This window comes from Corvus moneduloides, chromosome 6, assembly GCF_009650955.1.
Source record: "Corvus moneduloides isolate bCorMon1 chromosome 6, bCorMon1.pri, whole genome shotgun sequence".
NCBI classification, from domain to species: Eukaryota; Metazoa; Chordata; class Aves; order Passeriformes; family Corvidae; genus Corvus; species Corvus moneduloides.
Window position 1 is genome coordinate 13,827,732 of NC_045481.1, and position 21,103 is coordinate 13,848,834.

General features: G+C 39.9%; 1 long non-coding RNA gene across 1 annotated transcript in view; it reads right to left on the reverse strand.

Annotated features, from left to right (window-relative positions):
* LOC116445880 overlaps positions 1 to 21,103 on the reverse strand; it is a 162,801-nt gene that overhangs the window by 125,479 nt on the left and 16,219 nt on the right. The window contains exon 2 of the long non-coding RNA XR_004240923.1: positions 16,649 to 16,769. This is a non-coding gene — a long non-coding RNA (uncharacterized LOC116445880). The remainder of the gene's footprint in view (positions 1 to 16,648; positions 16,770 to 21,103) is intronic.

Consider the following 21,103-nt stretch of genomic DNA (forward strand, 5'->3'; position numbering starts at 1 on the left):
TAATAAATACATATATATTTATTTCTACAACGATTTTAAGGAATTAGAAGGAAACCCACACAGTAGTTTAGCAGTTAATTTACAACAGTACAGCTCTCGAGCAAGTATGTAAAACAAACACACATCATTTATTTCCCTCATTTGAAATCCCTGCTCCCTGACAAACAGACAGACAGACTCATACACACAGATCACTACAGCTCAAATTGGACATCAGAGAAGAAACTAGGACTTCTTTGCTATCATCCATGATTGCCCTGAGGGTTAAGGAGTGGCCAATTTACAGCATGAATATAGTCTGGGGATACATGAATCATGAATCATGTTTGATGTATGGAAAGGCACAGTCACTCTGAAAGGCTGCAAATGCAGTCATCTGCTTTTTAAGTGAAAAAAAAAAATGCTTTCAAAACAACAACAAAACCAGAGAGATGAAATACCTGGGAAATATTATTTAAAAGACACCATCCTTTCTTTTCTTTTTTTTTTTTTAATTGGGTTGGAAGGGGTTACTTCATTATGCAGCAAATTAGAAAATTCATAATTTATCATTGCACCCAGTCGAAATGCCACCCAACTGAGTCGCACCCCTGTGAAAACCATCACATAGTAACAAACTGTCAAAGCCTGCTGCAGCCGACGGGCAAAATTAATATGCAAATGTATGCAAGAAATTAAAAAGCAGAATTACCCAGGCAAATGAGGTAGCTATACTTGAATTGTTAGAATTATGAATAATTACTGCGAATTTTCTGCTCCTAATATAACTTGTTTTTTGATAAACAAAGACTTAATTATCGAGATGCGCTGGAGAATTTCCGTGGCGCTCATTAATCTTGCAAAAAAAACAAGTCCCTAGTGCCCAAACCGTAATGAAGAGCGCGTGCCCTGAATCTTCAGAAAGATCAGAGGCACCAGGGTGCCAGGGCTAGAGAAAAAAAATGACAGTGCCAATGTCCCCTCCTGTACCCTGGAGTGTCATAACGTCTTCCACTAACTATCAAAGGGACTTATTTATGCCAGCAGCTGAGCTATAAGTCCAATTTACGATGCCTTAAGCAGTGGTGAAATGATCTGTTGATGTGCTATGGAAATGCCATCTTGTAGTAGCTCGATTTGGTCCCAGTGATACCAACACGAAGAGGACCCTCTGCTCCTCTGTTAATGGATGCAGCATGACAGACCATAATACACAAGAGGGACAATCTTTTAGGACCAGTCTCAATGGTCCTCCATTAATCTTGGTTCTGCAGCACCGTGGTGTCCATGGGAACAAGGGCATTATCATAAGCACTGGTTTTAAATGTTCCCATTAGGGATTGCAATACAGGGGAGAGATGCATGGGGTGAGAGGGCTAGGGGAGACAGTCCACTATTAGTTTACACTATTTTTTATGACCTGGATTTGAACCATAATGGGTGGCTCAGAGAATTTTCTCTTCCTAAATAACATAAAGAAAACAACAAAGGAGGAAGCAGCTAAGTGTACAGCGTGGTGCAGTGCTGCATGTTCGTCTTCTCTGTTTTTACAGCAAGAAAATCAGCTTGGCCCTGGTGGGCTGAGATAATTTACCATGAGAAAGCAAAGGGAAAATAACCCCAGGTACTCTCAGCACAGACCAAGTCGAACCCGCTGTGAGCTTATTATTACTTAAAAACTGGCATCTAAGTGGAAATGACTGACTCTCTGTCATTATCCCTATTACCACCATGATAAACCCAAGCAGATGATAAGGCAAAATTACAAAACATCAGTTCTGGAGCTCAGAGGCTACTTCAGATGCTCAAGGCAGACTGCATTTTCAAATGCTTCCTTCTCTACACTCAAGTCCCCAAATTTCCTGATGCCTTGACTGAACCATTTCACTGCATAGGCAAATTGTCACCTTTTAAACCAGGGCATCTGTCATTTTTATACAAGGGTCTTCCACTCAGTCATTCTCACGCTTAATCCTCCAATTTCTCTACACATACAGAGCGGCTACAGCACCGTAACGTTTGAAATTTCATTCTCACAGTCTGCATTACACTCAGAAAGGGGAAGGATAGGGTGACAACTGCCTCACAGCTGACAGACAGAACACCCCTCCTGACTGCTGGGCTATATTTTTTTAATCAGCTGGAAGAGCAGCTTGCCTGGGGAGGGATGGAACTTCAGAGTGAGAAGAGGGGCACAAGCAGAGAGTACAAAAAGGTGCTTCCAATATCTTCCACCGTCCTCTCACCCTTCACATTACCGTGGCCAAGAGAAGTGAATTTTCCCCACATATTCCTTCTGTCTCCTTCTTCAGCCTCTTGCTACAGAGGGGTGACTGGCACATCAGCATGGAATGCTGACTTCTCCAGCAGCTTCTCCCTGGTGCAACAGAGCTGGAGGGGACCCAGAAAGCAAAGCGTTGCTTAGGTCTAAGCACGTTACATCTGGCTTAGCAGGCTGATAATTCACTTCACTGGGTGTCTGTAAAAAGGGGTTATTACAAAAGGAGCAGTAATTGTGTCTGACATGGTTGCCTACCTCCATGCTGCTCAGCAAGCAGGACAGCTGCTGAAGTTCGTACCAATAAAAACTTTCCTTTTCCTCCTAGAGATAGGTGAGTTTAATGTTCCAGTCCTGCTAATGCCCAGGCAAGGTTCCTACAAAGTATTCCCCAGTTACAAGTAGTGGTGTCACAGCCCTCATGGTTACTCTCAACACCCTGGGCTGAGTCATGTGCCCCCTGGGGCAGTGCCCCAGACCCCACCACCTGGTGATGTGGGTCTATGAAGGTAGCTGTTATCTCCTTCTATTTCAGATCATAGGATGAGCAGGATCATGCACTTGTTGACACTAAAACCTGCTTCTCAGCTAATGGCCACAGTGTAAGTCTCAGCATTTCATGGTGATGAAACCTCAGGAGTAATAATCCCATATGGTATCAGCTTTTGAAAAAGCCTCCAAGAAATAAAATTTCCTTCAAGACTGGTTTCTTGTTTTACCAGAATGCTTCAGTACAAATCACTGAGTCTTTCCTCCACCTCCTTCATGCACATGCATGGGGAAGAGATCCAAGTGTGCAAGATAGAAATTATTATCAGTGGCCAAAGACTGCACGGTTTAGATTCTTTACAATCAGTCTTTGCTTTTAGTGAACTGGGAAGGGCTATAAAATACCCTCTGCAGAGGCTGGGGCACCAGTTACAGAGAACTCCTATCCTCTTTCCCATAATTACTACATCTAGGCAGCATACCAGAAAAAGATCTACATATATATGTGTGTGTGCGTGTATGTATTTATGTAAATATATATGAATGTGTGTATGTTCCTGACAGATATGGGTGCATAAAGAAGGGTGGGCATGCAAGATAAAAGAGGGCTTCTTAAAATGCCTTTTGCAAGCTATTGCAACAGGACCTGGCTAAAAAATCAGAGAAATTACTTTCCAATAGAAGAGACTGACATTGTGAAAAGGCAAGCAAAGATTCCAGGTCCATATGAACATGCTACCACTCAGGTTTATACAACTCCAAGCCTCTCAAAGAAATGTAAATATTTTCAATCCAGGTCAGTGTGCTACCGTGGCAGAGCAGCACACACACCATGTGCACCTTTCTGACACAACAGTTGTTCAGCTTGCTACACAAATCCCAAAGGAGACTAACAATTTACTGTATTTAAATAACAAATATTTTAGGGTAGAAGAGCTATGCTTCTAGTTGTCAGCTTGAGGGTCTTTACAGGGATGAAAAGGGGGGAAAATATACTTAGATTATTGCTAGTGACCCACATACCGCAAAACATCTGCTGACAACATGGTTGGCTTCCTGCCCAAGTTCAACTCTGAGCTGTCTCCAGCTGATCATCTTTGCCCTCACCATAATCTGTAGAGTCCACAGCAAGCAAAGGAGATAGGCAGAGATGTAAAAAGCAATTTGACCAGTTGAATAAACACAAACCTGCATAAACATGAACACGCATACCTCTAACGTAAACCTGATCTTAAAAAAAGGTGCTACCATATAATACAAAATTCAGATTATGATTCTTTAGGTTAGAAGTAAGAACTCACTTGTGTTTAGCCTGGATCTTCATGTTTGCAAAACTTATGATGTCAAAAATTTTAGGTCTTAGAGAAATGCATGCACAATATGATTAGACAAAGCCCCAGAAACAAAGAAAAAGCCCCAAGAAATATCTTTTGTACTGTCGAGTTCCACCATTGTATTTAGTACAGAATTATTCTGTAATTATTCTGTAGAGACAGAAACAATAATTCTAGAAGCATTTGTGTTCCATCCTTTTATTTACATCTGAAATAGTGTTAGCCTGTCATGCAAATGCACTGGTGTAACTTGACTGTCAACCTCACCTTTCATTGTTTGAGGTTATTTCTTTTTTTGCTATTATTTTTATTCAAATCATTAATTACTCCCAAGTTCCAGGTTTCTTGTGCTTTCTTTGCCAGCTAGGGAAGGCTTCTGGCTGGACCTGCTGATTGTGAACAGAGAAGGGCTGGTGGGTGATGGGGTGGTTGAAGTGCCTAACGATCGCAAAACTAAAATAGTTTTTCATTCTTGGAGAAGCAAGGAAGGGGGTCAGCAGAACTGCTGCCTTGGACTTCCAGAGGGCAGACTTTGATCTGTTTGGGAGACTTGTTGAGGGAGAATTAGGAGTCCCTTAGGAGTCAGTCCTGACAGGCAAAGAATCAAGGAGGGCTGTACATTCTTCAAGAAGGAAATGCTAAAGGCACAGGATCAGGCCATCCCCGTGTGCCAAAAGACCAGCTGGCAGGGAAGAAAACCAGCCTGAATGAACAGAGAGATATGGCTGGAGCTCAGGAAAAACAGGAGAGTTTATGTCCTTTGGAAGGGGCAGGCCACTCAGGAGGACTACAGGGATATTGTGAAGTTATGCAGAGTGAAAATTAGAAGAACTAAAGCGCAGCTAGAACCTAGTCTGGCTACTGCCATAAAAGACAATTAAAAATGTTTCTATAAATACCTCAGCAACAAAAAGAGGGCTAAGAAGAATCGCCATCCTTTATTGGATGTGGGAGGAAATGTGAAGATGAGGGAAAGGCTCAGGTACTTAATGACTTCTTCGCCTCAGTCTTTAACAGTAAGACCAGTTATGAGGGTACCAGGCTCCCTGAGCTGGAAGACAGGGATGGGGAGCAGAATGAAGCACCTAAATTAGAGGAAAACTGGTCAGTGACTTGCTACACCACTTAGACACACGCAAGTCCATGAGGCCAGATGGGATCCACCTAAGGCTACCGACAGAGCTGGTGGAAGTCCTTGCTGAGCCACTTTCCATCATTTACCAACAGTCCTGGTCAACTGGGGAGGTCCAAGGTGACTGAAAATTGGCAAATGTGACACCCATCTACAAAAAAGCCCAAAAGGAGGATCCAGGGAACTACGAGCCTATCAATCTGACCTTGGTACCAGGAGCAGATCATCTTTGGTGCCATCACACAGCACATACAGGACAACCAGAGGATAAGGCCAGCCAGTATGGGTTTAGGAAAGACAGTTTCTTCTTGACCAACCCAGTGTTCTTCTATGACAAGGTGATCTGCTTAGTGGATGAGGGAAAATCTGCAGGTATTTTCTGCCCAGATTTTAGTAAAGCCTTTGACACCATTTCCCACACCACTGTCCTGGAGGAACCAGCTTCTCATGGCTTGGATGGCATACCCTTTGCTAGGTAAAAAGCTGACTGATCACCAGGCCCAGAGAGTGGTAGTGATGGGTGCTACATCCACTTGGTCACTACTGGTGTTCCCAAGGGCTCAGTCCTGATTAATATCTTTATCGATGATCTGGACAAGGAGATTAAGGGCACCCTGAGTCAGTTTGCAGATGAGACCAAGTTGGGCAGGAATGTTGTTCTGCTGGAGGGTAGGAAGGCTCTGCAGAGCGATCTGGTCAGGATGGATCAATGGGCCAAAGCCAATGGTATGACTTTCAACAAGGCCAAGTGCCACATCCTGCCCATGGGTCAACAACAACCACTGCAGCTCTACAGGCTGGGGGCAGAGTGGCTGGAAAACTGCCCAGCAGAAAAGGACCTGGGAGTGCTCGTCAACAGTGGCTGAACATGAGCCAGCTGTACCCAGGCAGCCAAGAAGGCCAATGGCATCCTGGTCTGGATCAGCAATAGTGTGGCCAGCAGGACCAGGGCAGTGATTTTCCCCCTGTACTCAGCACTGGTGAGGCCACACCTCAATCCTGTGTTCAGTTCTGGGCCCCTCAGGACAGGACAAGAAAGAAATTAAGGTTCTGGAACATGTCCAGAGAAGGGCACTGGAGCTGGTGAAGGGTCCAATCTAAATGATTTCACTTCTATTCTATTCTATTCTATTCTATTCTATTCTTTGTTCCTGCATTCAGGTACTCATTCTCCTTTTTAAACTCACTTGACTGCTTAGAACACAGTCATAATCATACCTGATTTTGTTCAAATTAATAATTACTAATTTGTGACCATAAGGGGTTTTTTTCAGCTTGTATTAAAGATGTAAGAAATCTTGCCATGCAATTCGGAAAGCCATAGAGAAGTCCCTTATTTTAGTGTTACCCACAGACAGTACCGGTTATTTTGTTGTACTTTTTATTAGTATCAGTAAGACTATTGTTTCTTCTCAGTAAAGGCCAAAGGATACTGTTATTCAGCGGGAGGAGAGGGTGTTCAGCCACCTCTCATTACAGTCTTTTCTGGCCCAGCAGAAAGCCTTGAACTGTCTCCTAAAATTCCTAAACCGGCAGCACCTGTACTTGGGTGAGGTCTTGTAGTACACAAACTGTTTGGACAATTTAAAATACAACTATATAGAAATGTAACAGAAAAATATAACAGCAAGCGACAGAAAACATGATCCCTTAGGTGCCATAGCTGGAGGCTTAGTGGCAGATGATGCTGCAAAATGGCTTCAAGATGGGATATTTACAAAATTGCTTTATGAGAACTTTACACTGCTAATCACAAGGCTCTAATAATAAGTCTTCCCTTACTTATAGAAATCTAAGCACTAGCTTTCATTTTCAGATATTGCCTTTGCTAAACTGTGTTAGAAACTTGTAATATTCCTTTTTCATTTCTAGACACAACTTCATATCTGACAATTTCAGCATTGCCTTAGCCCTTCTGAATATACTAGAAACAGAACTCCTCATCTGATTAATTGTAATCATTTTTAGTCATTATTTCTTCTTAACATATATTGGTATAGCAGATTAAATATTATTTATAGCTTTAATTTGTGTCCTGTTTGGATTGTATAATCACAGGACTAACTTGGCTATCTCTATTATCATATTGTTTTATACTGCTCCTAAAATTAATATCCATTCTTGTCTTTAAGTGTTTTATTGTACTTGTCTTTCTTGCTTTGCATTGCATCGTCCATGATTAATTCTGTTAGCCAAGTGCATATGGCCTGCTTGGCTATCATCCATTATCTTCATCATTGTTGCCTCAAAATGAGCACTTTATTATTACTTTTTTCATCTTTCCAATTACCAGATGTGCTTTTGCATTCCCTTACTTTTCCTACTAGACTGAGATCTACATTTAGAGTAAAAGTCCCAGCTCATTAGTAATTGAAGATTAAGTGATTTTTCCCTGGTTAAATACAGAAAATTTGAGGGTCAATTCCAGTACTATAGAAATAAGCAACTTCTGAAAAACAGAATCAAGAATGCTTGGCTGTTCCTCTAGAAAGAAAGCTTCATTTTTTGTCAGAAAATTGGTAGTTTGGTAGATGATTTAGATAAAAGCACAATTTCCTCTGGAAATCCTGTAACTACATTTGATTCTAGTATCTTTCTGAAGTCTCTCTCACAAGTCTTATCTAAGCTGAGTTTTGCCCATAGCTGATTTCCTGGAATGCATCCCCTCACTCTCAATTAAAAAAATTGCAATCACAAACCCTCAAAAAAAAAAAAAAAAAAACCAACGAAAAACCACACAACCAGAAAAGATTGTGAAAAAAGTCTATAGGCAGCATCTCTCACTGGGAAAAGCCTATTGCAAGGTTTCCAGCCCAATTTTTCAGGTTCAGACAACAAAGCATGGTTCAGTGTGCCAGCACCTGAACACTTCTCTGACTGCATTCAAACCCCTAACCATGCAATGTTCATTTAGCCACAAGGTTAGCTGAGCTAAATGTGACACACAGTAAAAAACCTTGACAAAGTAAGGATAGCTTTCTTTGTTGTTTTTGTTCATTTCGTTCATATAATTTAAAGAAAAAAAACTTTTTTTGCACATAACACCTCAGTCCACTCCAATATTATTTCTCTAAGTGTCTTAAATACAGTTAGGGTATTCTTTTTTTTTCCTTTTTTTTTCTTTTTTTTTTGTATTTTATAGTCCCATTATTGAACATTTAAAAAATGACTAGAGGAACATGCCACAAACTCTTCTTATGACATAGATATTTCTAAGTGCCCACGGTTTTCTTTCTATATAAGGTCTTTTGATTAAAAAAAAAATTAAATAAGGGAATATCTATCTCTCAAACATTTGTACTGTAAATCTGTTTCCAGGCAGGAACCTACTCATTGCCTCACAAAGTAATGTTGGAACCAGACCTGTGCATGACCCAGGGATACATAAGGGAAATGTTATAAGATAAGTAAGAGAGGAAGCTGGCAGACAAAAACACGCTAGCTTCTGTTTTCTGACCTAAGTATGCTGCTCTGGGCATTTTAGAAAAATCTGTTAATAATCACTTTGAAAGAGGAAGAAAACATTACAACAGGAAAAAATCCCATAAAGGGGTGGGAGAATGTAGGCTGAAATGTTCAGAAGTGATTAAGGTGACAAGTTTCAAACCTCCCCCATTATTCTGATTTTCAAGAGACAGGCATGTAGTTCCCAAAGCTCGGGTGCCTGAATAAAGCAGAGCACCAAGTTGTAGAGTCCAGGGCAGGTCAGAGGAACAGTTGAAGTGCTCCCACTTACAAGCAAATTTGCAAGATTCTTTAGTGCTCTGGCACTTAGCCCAAGCTTTTAAAAGTATTTTAATTGTTCAAGTAGCACTGTATAATTAGCCAGTCTTATGCTGACCACTGCCTCTGAAAATTCTTTAAACTGTCCCTTTTTGAGTATCTCAGAATTGAGGCTACCTTCTTCCCCTAAAGAAAAAGCTTTGCTCCTCAGGCAAATTCTTCCCCTTGATCTCTCTAGATCTGATGTTAATACCTTCATGCCTCTCTATAGCCTCTTACTCCAGGCATAGTGACATTTACTTCAACAGAGCTCTGCCCAAGTGTTGTGCCGTAGTGACATATCCAGACTTGGTTCTTCTGTGCCTGCAGAAGTAAAAGATGTCCCACATGTATTAAGATGACAGGGCAATGTGTTGAAAACTTCTACATATGAAGAATCTTAAGATACCAGATCAAAAGAGATTGCAGAAATGATAAATGTCAGTTATACACTGGCAGGTTAATATGATGGCAATGTCTGGATTTTCATCTATACATCACCGGGAAAAGTTTGACAAGTCTGGGATAGTATGGCATGGCTATTTCTCTCAATTGGGCTGATATTTGCTTGATCTGTTTTTACCTTAATAAGTTTGCTCTGAGCAGAAGAGCAACTCTGCATCTTCCCTCCTGGCAAAAGATACACAAAATACCTTTTTATCTTAATGAACAGTTTGCATTCTTCTGCAGGAATTCAGAAACTTGCTATTGCTAAAATATCCTCTCTATCTTTTGGTACTGTGGTTGTATTAGCAATGGCAGATTGCTTTTGGTAACCCTTTGTTCTGAAGTTTTAGTAACAAAGTGTCTGGATACAAAACTTTGTCATATTATGTTTTGAAGATTTTGTAGCAGTAGAAAGTGGAGTGTGTCTGTGAGCATTTATAATGGAGAAAAGCTAAGTGATAAAGCGCACCTTTAACATAATGACAGTAATTCAGTCTCAGACAGTGAATGCTATTATACCCTCTTTTAAAGACTAAAGTCAGTCAATTGAAATGACAATTATGATAATCCTCATGTAATGAAGATTATTTTGAAACAAAAATCTTTTTTGTTGTGTGTGCCTGTGAGTGTGTGTGCATTTACTGGACCCAAGTACAATCTCAAAATTCTCCTCGGCTGGAAATTCTATTCAAACATAACAGTATTTTCTAACCATTCTGCCGGTTTCAGTTGATATTTAGTGCAAATTGATTTCTTTAAAAAAAAAATCATAGCATCATTAAGGTTGGAAAATATCTCCAAGATCATCTGTACGGATGTTTTGATGAAATACTCTGAGCATAGAGCTTGGAGAAATGGGCAGCCTTAATAGAAGTGGTTAGCTTGATCACTCTGAGAATATGACATGATACTGCCTTCCGAAAGCACCCCATGTTTTACCTTATGCACCCTGTGTTTTACCTTAACTTTCTAAGGGAAGCTGCTGTGAGCTCCTAATGCACCACATAGGTAATTAACAGTGATCAATAGTTCCAGCAAATATTGTTCTAACTGGGAGTCAGCCTGTGATAGGTGGCCTGTCCCGGTCATCTGAGTTACAAGAGAACATACTGATCACGTCAATTTAGTTCTTATATGGGCTAAATTTTCAAAGAAGTCTAAGGAAAGTCTAATCCTACAAAACTGCAACTAAATTTATAATTCTTCTTGTCTTCCTTTGAAAATCTCATTCTGTTTTAACAAATCAAGGCACTCAGAAACATTGTACAGCAGAAGTAAAATGACACAAAAGCCACAACAAAGATGTGCACATACAGGGAGCTCAAATGAAAAGGAAGATAAAGAAAAGATTTGCTGGGTAAAGGAGGTGATAAAGAAGGGAATAAAGATGAGATGACCATAGGCCTCCATGGTCTGATGTGAATGTTACATATGAAGCAGCTGCCCTATGAAGCAGCTCTGACCTGAAATACAGCAAATATTAGTATTAAGATTACAAAAAATATTGGAGAGATACAGGTATACTTGAGTTAAACAAGAAGGATGTTTGTTAGCAAATGTAGCTACACATTTTGTATATTACTGTCTGCCTCAGTTTTTTTTAATCTCATAATGACACTCCTTACTCTGCAAAATACTCTTCTAGGAAAACTGATATGTAAATACTGGTAAATGTTCTTTTGTTCAAGATTTTCTACTTTCCATTGCTCAGTTGATTTAAAAGTAGAGAACTCATGATGAACCTCACAGAGAATCCCCAAGAGATTCCCTTAAGCCAGGTGGCAGTTTACTTGTAGTGTTTAGCATATATAGGGTGCATCCCTTCTTTGTTGAAGAATGGTAATTAGGATCAGGTGAATTTGTATTTTACTAGCAGAGCTTTATTCATGTGAACTACCCTAAAAGGGAAGTTCATATTAATGAAGCTGGTTATTTCTGGTTAATAAAGATGGTTATTTCTTCTTAGACCTGACCTAGTTCTAATAATTTGCCATTCAAAAGATGCAGAACTTAGATCTTTGCAGGAAGTTGTTACAATTCACTGTGAACAGTGGCCTAAAAGGGTTGCTGTATGCAGTCAAATACATTGGCACAGTAGGGAAATGTGATCTTTTCTAAGGCTATTATTCTAATCATTTCATCTAGTCCCTTGTCCAAATATAATATGCACTGGCACAAAGTTAATTTAATTTTTTTTAATCCCTGCAACAGTACAAAAACCCATGACAAAGCAGGGTGTCAAACATGTGCTTTTAGGAAGTCCTTCATTGCCTGTTAATCATGGATTGCAATTGTGTCAAAGTGATCTAGATGACATTGCTCTGCTGACTGTTTTGTGGTGATGTTTAATAGCTGGAAGGCCAAATGCAGTACCTGGCATTCACTTTAAATATGCCTTAGTACTGAGTGCAGCTTCACATCGTGAAACACATCTCAGTCGTGAACAGCTGATTGTACCCTTACGCACTCTTTTTTCCTGGTTTTTTTTTTTGATAATGTCTTGGCCCTGATCCTGACAACAAACTTCACCCTGGCTCTGCATGAGTCCCTAAAGCAGCAGTGAGGACTTCAGCTGGAAAGTTTGCCAGGCTGCCTTCTCAGGCTTGAATCCACTGCAGCACAATGGCCCCAGAACTAGCTAATGAAATTGCTGGGCAGATTTTAAAAGTAGCGTCTAAATCCCCCAGGCCAAACTCTGCCCTGGTCTCACATCAGCAACCACAGAAGAGAACTCAACTGGCTGTCCTCTCCTCCTCCTCTTCCTCCCTCCGCTGTTCGTGAGTAAAAGGAACAAAGCATTTGTGTCTTTCAGCTGCTCCAGAAAGCTGCATCATACCTGAAGGTCTGATATAAGAGACCCACGGGAGCAGGCTGAATCAATTCTCCTTTTTTTCCATCCTTAGCTGGTGACTAATACCAATGTTGAGAGCCCCAGAGACATGCACATGCTCAGCAGTCGTTTCAGTGGGAATCAGGCACTCAAAGGCACCAGCAGTCCAGGCCCATGTTCTCGCCCAGCATTTTGTCTTCAAGGCTCCTTGCAAACTCCTCACAACATTCTTGAGAGGTATCCCTACCTGTATTGTCCTGAAGGGAAAACTAAGGGAGATAATTAGAGCCTTGTAATGAAGTAACATCTGACAACCTGCAGCCCAATCTGCTATCTGGGTCAATAGATAGATTATGTCCTTGGACTGTCTAATTGTAGGCACCTAATTGTATTAACACAAAAGCAGTGATTCACGCAGTGGCAAAGAAGTGTTCACCCAGCAGTCCTTCCCTCTTGGAAAATTACGTCACCCCAGGGCTCTGATTCACGATCTCTGTCAAATTTAACTGTGCCAACTAAAGAAGTTGCTGCTGCTCCTGTCACAGCTAGGTCTGAACACCCCTACTGAGGAATGAGATAGCAAATATTCTCCCTTATTAAGGACAAAATATAGGATTGCACATTATCTTGGGAAAATACTATAAGTCCAAGACTGAAAATGGATAATATGCTACTTTCATTATGTGCAAGGAGGTGGAATGAATCACTGCCTATTTCTGCCTCAGTTTCTGTCTTTATTGAAGGAATTGTCAAAACAGGACTTAAATGAGCAACTAAATGCTCAACCCCATCCTGAGTTGGTGGACTGGACATTGGCTGATCACACAGAGCAGCTTGGAAATTCCAGCCTTGAAATCAATAGATGTTTGGGGGGAAAAAGGAAACTCCACTCTCATGCTTAAGACTTACTACTGTGAAAACTGATCTAAATAATTTCAACTCAGATAAGCAGATTTTAATTTAGGGATTCTGTCAGAGTTTATTTCTTTGCTGATATTTTTTGCTAAAACTATCTAGTTTATCAATGGAAAAACTCTAATATTTCCATGCCAAATGTCAACATATTTAAATTTTGACCAAATGAGAAGGTTCTGAAATTGAATTCCACAGAAATGTGTATTTTGATTTTTTTGAATCATTGTGTTGTGTGGAGAAAGATTGCAATTGCCTGAAGGACTAAAATTCACCAAATAGTTATTGGCAATAACTAAATGCATTCTCCTATAGGGAAGATTGGTTCCATTACTATACACTTAATGCTGTAAAAAGTCTTTTCAGCCTCAAGTGTTTAGGATTTAGCTTTTTTAATTATTTCCCCTTCCTCCCCTGCATATTATTGCTGTCTCAGAAGTTCATGTGTATTTTACTGACTTTGAAACAATGTTTAGAGACACTAAGGAAGAAAAAAAATCACCCACCAAAACAAAACCAAACCTCAGATATTACTATCTGTTTCATAGGCTGAAATGCAAAGCAATTGCGTTCCATCAGAAATACATGCTTTCTCTCCTCTATTACAGGCATTCCTCAGTATACAAATTCTATTTGAAAATTTAGACAAGCATTACATTCTGTAGACCTGGGTTTTAACAGAGTAACATGATGAATTTCAGAAGCATCAGCATAAATATGAGTGCAGATTGCCTGGGTTTGTATGCAGCTACATCCATCCTTCAAACTTTTTTTTAACCTACCTTGTGGCTAATGACCTCAGGTGGGAATATGAGAGTATTGCATTTAAAAAACAAGAAACTTACAAGCACAAGCCAAATGTAGGCTTTCTGCTGTTATATATGCTCTGAAGAGACAGACTAAAATCAGAAACTTAATCACAACACCTTCAACTTATTTTCACTAGAGTTGGAGTCAGAAGAACAACAATTCCTTTTTTGATTTTCCATCACAGAAGTCTGACAAAAGCAAAATACAGTGTTGGACACTGACTTCTAAAACACTGTAGAGGCTGCACATTCTGCAAGTGATCTTCACTCTTTAAGAGAGGGCTTTGACACCGCAGCCCTGTGAAAGACAGCTGGAGAGGGATCCACACTCGCTACTTCAGCAGCATCTTCCATCCCAGGGGCCCACAGTCACTCCAGCCTCAGGAGGACCCAGAGCCTCTGAAGATACCAGCTCCCACCAGGAAGCTCATGGCAAACAGCTGCTAATGGCCAGCTTCATCACCTTTTCTTCTGCTAAGCTTTGCCAAGCCAGGAAACTGTTGTTTTCAGGTTGCTCTGAAACCAAGTGTCATTTAGGCATTGGGAAATAACTCTCTGTTTGAGAGTTCCTCATTAAAGATAGTGATATTATAATAAAAATAGTAATAAAAGCCACTTACATAATTTTCCGTTTTTTTACACTTAAAGAATGCCAATTTATTGAAAAAAAAATAACAGTCCACTTACATCCAGTAGAGTGAGCCAATAATAATGATGTATTTTACAATGTATGAACTTTGCCATGTGCTGTAGAGGTATCAAAAAATCAATACAACTAAATTGACAAGTTTGTCAATGATTGAAATTAATTTCCTTTTTTGTGGCACTTCACTAAACTGAATTCCATAGTGTCATATTAATTAACATCCCACTCAGATGGTCCATGTAGATGGAAAACAACTAGGTTATCTCTGGGCACTTGCAGTGAAAAGTTTGTATTATAAGCAGAATAAAACAGTGGAAGATATTCACATGGAGACGCTCATTATTTATTTACTAATTTAATTGCCAAGATAATTGAAGTAATCAAAGTGAAAATTTCCAAAAGATGCCAGTTATTTTCAGCTGGACTCTAAGGACCCAGTGTTTTCTGAAAATGTATATTTGTGACATTCCAGAAAATCCATGTCTATATGATGCAGATTCTGATGCAGAATCACAGTCTTTGACCAGAAGAAGGCCATAAGACCCAGTAATGCATTTATAAAATAAGCAGCACACTGACTAAACTGGGTAGCTCTGTCTCATGGAACTTAGAGAATTAAAAACAAACAAACAACAAAAAAAAGAAACAAAACTTAAACAGGGGCACAGAGGAAAATCCTTTGCAGTTTCTCAGTATAAACTTGTGGAGGTGCTCAATTTAATATTAAAAATGTGTGAGATTAAGTTTAGAGGGCTGAACCACAACTGTTTTGAAATCCTATGAAAATAAAAGGGATCAGAACTGTTAGCTGTGATACGCAGTTCTAGTTCTGTTTTAGGGAATTTGGAGAATTTAATTTAAAAGACCCTTTGGTTTTTCTCTTTTTTTTCCTATTTACATTCCAGACAACAAGGAGTATGGGGGTTTTTTCAGACCAAATATTTTGTTATTTGCAATTATGTTTCTGCAGCTGAAATCAAGCAGCTGGAATAGAGGTCCTCTGAGACGGATGCTGAGGACCATGTTTTTCACCTTGGTCTTTGGGGCCATGCCCTTAATTGGAGCTTAGTGTCCCATTAATGATTATGCCTCCTGGGATTTTTATGACCATTTCAGAAGTGCAGTTTCTGCCTAATGTACTGCTGAACAACAAAGAGTCCTTGTAGTCATATCCCAAAGGCCCCCCTATTAAATATACAGCAGATCTCAATTAACCTGACGTTTTAAAACCACAATAGCTCTAAAGGCTATCTGCTTTGCAAAGTCCCTGGTCTAAACTAATAGCATTTAATTTTCCCCTAATGCAGTTCTGTCCATATGCAAAGACCAGCTTGTATGTGACACTAATAGTTGACTTTGTGCTCTGTTGTGACCAGGAGAACCGATTTCTGTATCCATGGGTATCAGTTTCAAGGCATTAGGATACTGAAATTAACCTTGATTGTATCTCAGAGTTCAAAATAGCTGCAGGTTTAAAGAATAACCATGAGTTCCTATGAAGTTTGAGCCACTGCAGGAATTGTGTCACAGCTCTGAGAGACTGGGAGGGTGGATTTGAAAAAGAAGGTGATAAATTCACTGATTTCAGAAGCAGTGTGAAAAGACAGAGCTGAAATATTTCCTTTCTCAGGAAGTAAATTCTACTTTCTGAAACACCTGTGACAAGCCAAATCTTAAAAAAGACCAATTAATTAACAACAAAAATACATAGACAACTATGTTACAAAGTCAGATTCCCAAGGAAAAAGTAGCTTTTAAGTAAGGAAATTTATGCAAGCTGTTATTATTTTTACATGCTCAAAAATATATTTTCTGAGCTTTCTAGTAGGCTTTCTCCAACTTCAGTTTCAAAAAGGCCTGATGACGTAGCCACAAAGAAGTGTATTTAACTTCTGATCCTCTGAATTTACTGAAGCAAGTAGAGATAAAAAACATAACGTCTGCACAGGCTCAAAGTAAATAGCTCAGCACCAGATATATATTTGCACATGTCTAGTAGAGGAAATTAAAAGCTTTCCTTTGTTGCTTACCTGAATTTCTGAGATTTAGGCTCCTAGCATGCTCCTAGAATGATCCTAGGATGCCTTCCTTGCTGACTGATTCTCTATTTCAATTGGAAAACCATATCAATGAGAGGAAAAATCTGGTTTCCTGCAAAAAGCAGAACAGAGCAGTGTTTGCAAAGTTATGGGAGAGGGGAAAAAACCACAAAGAACACAACAAAGACGCGAAAGCAAAGAGTGTGTCCATTCTTCATCCACAACCCCATCATTCACTGGGAGCTGAGATTTCTCTCTACCTGCAGCTGAACAACTTCTCCTGAGCTTTCAAAAATCAAAGTAAAATTTTAAAAACTGAAAGTTTGAATAAAAACCAAACCAAACAAAACAAAAAAAAATCAGTGAAAATTATTCTGTGAGAATGCAATTTGTTTCCAGAGAGAAAGCCTTTAGCAAAAGAAAAACAGCTACCAAGTACTCTGTCAAGGGAGAGACAGGCATAGTGGCCTAGGCACTGTATTAAGTCTCTGGAGATACCAGTTCAGAGCAACAGGTTTTTTGTGTGAGCCAATGTCAAAAACATCAGCTGCTAGAAGAACATGAGGATTCAAAACTTTGATTTCCTTAAATATCTAAATTTAGTTCTTGTTGCAAAAGTATAAGTTTAAAGAAGTATGCTACAGGAAGCAGATATTGGAGGGGGTGAGGGGGAGCAGAAATGACATTAGTTCTGGGCTGTGATCTGTTACATTTCTATGAATAGATTAACTCTGAAATTCATTCCACTAAATAATTCCTTCCAGCCAATAGCTTTCAGGTTCTGATTCATCATCCTAAAGCTATAACAAATGATAAGGCTAATTTGAGGTCCTCCTCCATAAATAAGGTCCAGCTGAGCATAGAGAGGTATAATTTGTTGTAGAGAGCGAAAGACCTACGCTGACCATACAGAATGGAATGTTACTCATCACTGATGGTTGGAAAGTGCCTCTTGATGAGAAGGGAAGTCATTTTGCTCTGGGTCCTAAACTGTTCTTCGAGTGCTGCTCAAAAAATGCCCAACCGAACAACAGTCCAAAAACATAAACACTCCTCCACTGCCCTGTTTCTCTTTTGCTGCTTCTTCTACTAGTAGTCATCTAACATTTTTCTATATGTTTGCAGCTTGCTGATTTAATTCATCAACCTGGTAAGGAGATATGCCACTTAACATCTTTGTTGGTGACATGGACAGTGGGATCAAATGCACCCTCAGCAAGTTTGCCAAAGACACCAAGGTGTGGTGCCATTGATACAATGGAGAGAAGAAATTCCATCCAGAGGGATCTGGACAGGCTTGAGAGCTGGGCCTGTGCAAACCTCATGAAGGTCAACAAGGCCAAGTGCAAAGTCTTGAACCTGGGTCAGGGTAATCCCAAGGACAAATACAGGCTGGGCAGCAGTGAATTGAGAGCAGCCCTGAGGAGAAGGACTTGCGGGTGCTGGTGGATGAGAGGTTGGACATGACCCAGCAATGTGTGCTTGGAGCCCAGAAAGCCAACTGGATCCTGGGCTGCAGCAACATAAACAAGACCAGCAGGTCAAGGCAGGTGATTCTCCCCCTCTACTCCTCTTTTGAGGCCCTACCTGCAGTACTGTGTCCATCTCTGCAGCCCCAACATAAGAAGGAGGTGAACCTGTTGGAGTGAGTCCAGAGGAGCAACATGAAGAAGCTCAGAGGGCTGGAGCGCCTCTCCTAGGAATAATGGCTGAGAAAGTTGGGATTGTTCAGTTGGGAAGACTCCAGGGAGCCATTATAGCAGCCTCACAGTACTTAGAGGGGGCCTACAAGAAAGCTGGAGACGGACTTACTTTTTACAAAGACATGTAGTGACAGGACAAGGGGTAACAGCTTCAAACTGAATGAGGGCAGGTTTAGATTAGATATAAGGAACTGAAAGAGGGCAGGTTTAGATTAGATGTTAGGAAGAAATTCTTTACTGTGACGGTGGCAAGGTACTGAAAGATGTTGCCCACAGAAATTGTGGACACCCCATCCCTTGAAGTGTTGAAGGCCAAGTTGGATGGGGCTTTGAACAACCTGATATAGTGGAAAATATCCTTGCCCATGGCAAGGGAGTTGGAACTAGGTGATCTTCAAGGACCTTTCCAACCCCAACCATTCTATGATTCCATAATTTCCCTCTTTCTGCTAAAGTTATTTTTCTGATGTTTTCCTTATTAGATCTACTTTCCATATAATCAAATGAGGTGAAAAGCAGAGAGGACCTCCAAGTGTCAACCACAGTAAGCTGTTAGTCTAGCCCATGATGACAACATAAAACTGTGCCTATCAGCTCACTCCTGTCAAAAGGCAGACTTGCCCCCTCTCATGAGGCAATGGCTCTGTTATCAGGATGAGTCAATTACAACTCAGCAGAGAAATACCTACTTTTTTGTTGTTGTTGCTGTTTTTATTTCTGGCCTAGTTTCTGTATTTGAGTGAGTTAAATTAACTCAAACACTCAAGTCCTGAGCCAAACCCATCCCAAGGTAAGGAACATAAGTGCAGTTCTGAGCCAAACTAGGAGTTAGGGTACAGGAGAGTTAAGCTCTACTCCCTGACCATGATAATCTAAAACATTGTCTCAGATGGTCGTGAAAAAATGCCTTGGGACACAGAAAACTGAAATGACTCTAAGGTAATTCCACTGAAAATTTTGGTGAAGTTATACCTCACCATTATCAAAAGAAGGATGTCCCACTAAGCCAACTAAATTGATGAATCAACAAGGGGCAAATCGTGAGAAGAAAAGTGGTTTTGCCTAGCTTAAAGAGGTGACTTAACACAACAAAATATAGAATAATTGCCAAGCTAGTCCATGGGAGAGGACCGGAGTGCACAGCTCAGCATGAAAAGAAGAGGTGACAAAAAAGCAAAAGTTGCTGGTCATGGTTCACAAATTTACCTGGTGCTTTTGTGCTCGCCCGCCTCTTATCTGAATGCCTGCAGCCAGCTCAGTGAATTTCCATTAACTTCTCTGTGAGATAGCTAAGATTTCCCATGTCTTGCAGATGGTGAATCGAAATAAGGAGTACTCAAATAAAAAATATGGATCTTCCTGGAATGTGAACTAACGATCTACTATGTTCTCTGGTTTTAGCAAATAAGGACAAGTCGCTTCTGGTTCTGAAGACCCCGGTGATGGAAATAAATGAAGGAGACAAATGACAGAACTTACATCAAAAATCTGCACTCAGCACACTCCTCACAGAAGCCTTGATTATTCAATGCATACTATGTTCCTTCACAATGTTTGTATTATTAAATAAAATTTGTAACATTAAAGATTTTAAAGTGAAAAACTTCAGTAAGTGCATTGAGAATGCAGCAAATGCACTTCAAGCAGAAAGCTGCCTTTATCATTATAATAATAGTATGGAAGAGCTGTATGAAAAAAACCCAAAAAATCAAGTGTACAAATTATCCAACATTCATTCCATGACATCCTGACAGCTATGTTAGTCCTGATAAAAATATCCAGGAGGACGGCACATTGCAGATGGCACTTCATAATGCGTTCACTTAAAAGCAGTCATTCGCTACCTCAGAGAGAGTGCAGCTTGATGAAGGCCATAGGACACTTGGTTCACCCTGTAAAAGCTGCTTGATGAGGGCATCTTTATTTAGTTAGTTAGTAACTTATTCATTCATTCATCTGATGCAGAAAAATTTGATGAAACTTGAAGGAAAAATCATAGCCTTGCACCTTCTTTGTGAAATTCAGAATTCAGAATCTAGTTCAAATAATGTCTGCTTCTCTGAGAATTACAAGTATGAAAAATGGGTTAAATTGCCCTACACTTTCACCTCTGGAAACATGAGCTCAAACCTTACTTCCTATAGGCTACCATCAAAATTATTGACTATTTGTCAGTGCCACAAAGCCAATAAATTACTGGGCAACCTGATAGGACTGGTTGTCAAAAGATGCCCAGGAATGGAATATCCTGTCCAGGATGAGGTGCCTAAGCAAAACCCTGTAAGTGACCTTCAGGAACAGTCCATCTCACAGCCCACCCCGCTCTTATCTCCATTTTGCTTTTCAAAAGAAAAACTGTTTGCCTACAATATCATACAGAAGATGTTAATAAATACCAAGTACAGAATATAATTTTCTTAGCAAACAAGATGTCAACTCAACAGCACAAATGTCATATTTACATTCATCTTATTAAGATTTATACCATTTAATGTTGGGCCTTAAGAATTACACTATAAATGGAATATAATTTTCATATAAAAGGGGCAGTATATTTTTAAATCAAGCCTGTAGAAACTCACTCATCAGTGGTTTGTGAAACTTGAGTACACTGATGCTTCAGTACTCAATTAATGTCAGGCAATATGGATTTCAATCTGGCTTGAAATATATTTAAACAAATGAAGTAGATACAAATGTTGGCTCTTTGGCCAGCCAGAGCTAAAAATCCATTTTCTACCCC